This window comes from Gadus morhua, chromosome 11 (assembly GCF_902167405.1).
Source record: "Gadus morhua chromosome 11, gadMor3.0, whole genome shotgun sequence".
Classification (NCBI taxonomy): Eukaryota; Metazoa; Chordata; class Actinopteri; order Gadiformes; family Gadidae; genus Gadus; species Gadus morhua.
In genome coordinates this window covers 2,778,980-2,783,145 of record NC_044058.1, presented here as the reverse complement: position 1 = coordinate 2,783,145, position 4,166 = coordinate 2,778,980, and positions in this window count along the sequence as shown.

The window sequence follows — 4,166 nt, the reverse complement described above, 5'->3', positions numbered from 1 at the left end:
GATGCCCATCTTCTTGGAAGGATGTTTAATGATGAACTTTATTTATAAAGCCCCTTCATTCATAATACAGCTAATGAAGGGCTGTACAATACAGTTGAACATTTCTTATAAATTCCTGAACTTTAGTAAGTCTAGGCCTATCCAGTGGATGACGGTGATCTACATGCAGACAGTTCAGAAGCTAATGGTTTGCTCACTAACGTATGAACGCGCATTCGCTGCACTCACGACGTTCGTAGGATTGTACCTGTCCACTGACATGGTGCTGAAACGGGCTATGCCGCAGGGGGAGACGCAGGAATGTCGCAGGAAAATGGGGTTAAAAAGGGTTAAAATATCTCCCCATCAAGGCCAACCGCAGAGCTGAATGCTAAAGATATTAAAACACAATTGATTAGGCCAAGGCCGACATATATATCAGTCCTAATCCTGAACGCACTGTGCATACATTTATTCACGGCATTTCCCCCCCTGAAATAATTCCATATTACAAAAATCCAAAATAGCTTGTGTGACAACTAGGCCTACATTTATCTTAATGTGCTGATTTTTTAAACATATATTGCGCAGCAAGAGAGCCGACTTTATCTGATTCCGCATAAGGTTGCATTGATTGGCTCTCTAGTATACATTATTTGTAGACATTAAAAATGGAACAATCCATACATACATTATCATTCAAACGCGGCTATTGCTGACCCGATTAGGAGAGCTTGGTCTGATGGTTCTCAACCTTTATTGAGCAAACGGCCCCCTGACCTTACCTGATCCTCTGGCGCCCCCCCTCCCCCCAATAAAAAAATACAAATAAACTAACAAGCCCACTCACACTCGTGTTATATTGCTTAAAGTTGTCAGTGCATCGTTTTTCATTGATTTTGCGTTGGTCACTAATAGCAATGAATGCCTTCTGAGTCGGTTTTGGTGCAAAAAATGAGTTGAGGAAGAAAAGGTTGGATTGAACATTCATTCAGTGCGGGCACTCCCGCGACTCCCGGCCGCCACGACTCCCGTCGTGCCGCGGCACCCTGCGGCCCGGGCACCTTAACCTTGGACACCCGCGACCACTCCCGCCATTTACCGTGAAAGAATGAATGAATGGTCCGGGAACCACGGGCACCGCAGCCCGGGCAACGCGGACTCCACGAAAACAGACCGCATGCAGAGGCCTAATATGGCCTATATAATTTGTATTCGAAATGCAACAGCCTTTTCGTGGAGACTACCCTCAGAGCAGCTGGAACTGAAGAAGAGGATGGAGGAAAATGGGCTATGAAACAAAATTTGATACGTTTTTCTTGCTATCGGCCATGTTTGATTTTGTTGTGTTGGTTATTGAACTGTTAACCCGCGAACTTGGGTTATGTTTATCAGCGTTACTATAGAGATCATGACGATACCGAGCTGTATTATCAATGTTCCACTGCGCATAGAGAGTAAAAAGTAGCTGAGACGGTAGAGGGGTTAGAAACCAATAAATGAAAATAGGCTATTTACTCCTATTCTTTCACCCAAAAAAATAATAATTGAATCCCCCCCCAAAAATGGAATCACGTTCCCAGCGCCCCCCTAGGTTGTGCGAACGCCCCCCAGGGGGCGGTTGAGAAACCATGATCCTGCCCATATTGTGGGGCAGGATGAAGTAGGCTATAGGCAGGGTTTGAGTTTTGATTCCATCTCTGTGGGGTTCTCTTAAAGGGACTCTCACCTTTGTTGCATTTGAGAATTACAGCACATTCAAATCATCCCGCCTTCCTCCAATGCCCCACCCCCTAAGCGTTATTTTACAAAAGTACAAAAGTTCTAGACTACCATGGGTTGTGTTTAGACTCCCATGGGTTGTGTTTAGACTCCCAGGGGTCATAATATCTACCAGGGCTCTAGTAAACAAGAAATTTAGCAGGTGGCTCACTGTAATTTTATGGGCTTCGTGTGATACCGTTTTGAGGCCCCATGTTGAAGGACAGTGGTCCCACTGAGTATAAGAAAGGTGTATGAGCATCACAAACAGAGTAGCGGGACAACGTAGCGTCTGAGGCCGAAATGGGTCCCCTAATCGGACTGAATGGTGCGGTTGTTTGCCAACGGTCTGGAGGTCTTCCTGGAGCTCCAGATTAGCGGGACAACGTCGGGTCTGAGTCCGAAATGGGTCCCGTAATCGGACTGAGTGTGGCGGTTGGTTGCCAACGGTCTGGAGGTCTTCCTGGAGCTCCAGAGTAGCGGGACAACGTCGCGTCTGAGTCCGAAATGGGTCCCGTAATCGGACTGAGTGGTGCGGTTGGGTGCCAACGGTCTGGAGGTCTTCCTGGAGCTCCAGAGTAGCGGGACAACGTCGCGTCTGAGTCCCAAATGGGTCCCGTAATCGGACTGAGTGGTGCGGTTGGGTGCCAACGGTCTGGAGGTCTTCCTGGAGCTCCAGAGTAGCGGGACAACGTTGCGTCTGAGTCCGAAATGGGTCCCGTAATCGGACTGAGTGGTGCGGTTGGGTGCCAACGCTCTGGAGGTCTTCCTGGAGCTCCAGAGTAGCGGGACAACGTCGCGTCTGAGTCCCAAATGGGTCCCGTAATCGGACTGAGTGGTGCGGTTGGGTGCCAACGGTCTGGAGGTCTTCCTGGAGCTCCAGAGTAGCGGGACAACGTCGCGTCTGAGTCCGAAATGGGTCCCCCAATTGGACTGAGTGGTGCGGTTGGTTGCCAACGGTCTGGAGGTCCTGAGAATCATCCAGGGGAGCGGGACCACTTGGCTTCTGAGGCCGAATCGGGTCCCCTTGTCGGACTGAATGGTGCAATTGGTGGCCAACAGTCTGGAGGTCTTCCTGAGGCTCCAGAGGAGGGTAACTCTTTGAGTCTGAGTCCGAGATGAGTCCCCTAATCGGACTGAATGGTGCAGTTTCAGGACGCCGTGGACCACTTTGGTCTGCCATCGTCAGTCGCTACGGTCGCTACCGTCACTACCCTTTATTATGTCCATGGTCGCTACTCGCTACTGTCTGCCGTGGAATCAAAACAAACCCTCTGGTTGAGGACGCGCCTCGATGACGCGGGCCCGAATGCGCCACAAGAAGCAGATGGAAAACCTTATATATCCATGCAGCAAACAGACAGGTCTGTCGGCCAATAAGGTCCTTCGGTCCGAAGAATTTTATTGGTTGAAGTTTTCACTAAATATTATGAGAGTAAAATAATTGTTTGTTTTTACTCCTGGTGGGTCTGTCTTGCATATTAGAGTGTTATTACCTTATTAATACCAATTTAACCTTATCCAAAAAAAGTGTAAAAATGCAACAAAGGTGAGAGTCCCTTTAAAGTTGTTGACAGTGGGGGGAGAGGGGGGGGGGGGGGGGGGGATATAGGACGTAAATTTGTAAGGAATAATCACAGAGAGGCAGGGCAATAAACAGTTTGATATGCCCAGCTCGTGGACGGCTTCGTCTCGGGCGGTATCCTTCCACGAGCCGGGCATATCAAACTGTTTATTGCCCTGCCTTGAGGTGATTATTCTGTTTATTCTACTTCTCGCCGGCCAACATAATAAAACAATTCAAATACTTTAATAAATAGCCTTTTCCTTATTCGTATTGCATGCTTATTAAATGTAAACTCTGTTTAAGTTCATCTCCCTCGAAAAGTAGTTCCCTTTAGAACTACGGTGAATAACGTTAGCTCAGCTGTAGGTAACTCGTTTCTATAGCAACCACACAACGCTGCATCTGATCACTAGTTTAATAATATAGTTGCTACATTCGTATCAAGTCCGCTTAATGCACCCCTCCCAGCCAATCAGAATCGAGCATTCTTAAATGAAGTAGAATAATTGAGTTTACTGCTTTTATGGGAGCCAGTCAGACCTCTCTCTACGGGAGCTCAGCTCCCACTGGCTCTAGTAGTGGATTCAATGATTCGTTTCCGTGACCCAGTTCGCGTGATTCAGTTCGCCACGAGGAGTCGTTCGCGAATCGTTTGTTCGTTTGTTCGTTCAATCGAGTTTCCGGTAGCACTAACTCCACTGAGTCTGACTGACTCAGCTGAGAACCGTGCAATGGGGTCCATTCCATGATGCGATTTACCGCTACCGGAAACCAGGCTGAACGAACATACGATTCGTGAACGACTCCTCCCAGTTCAGTCGAGTTTCCGGTGAATCGATTCAACTCGACTGAACGTGCA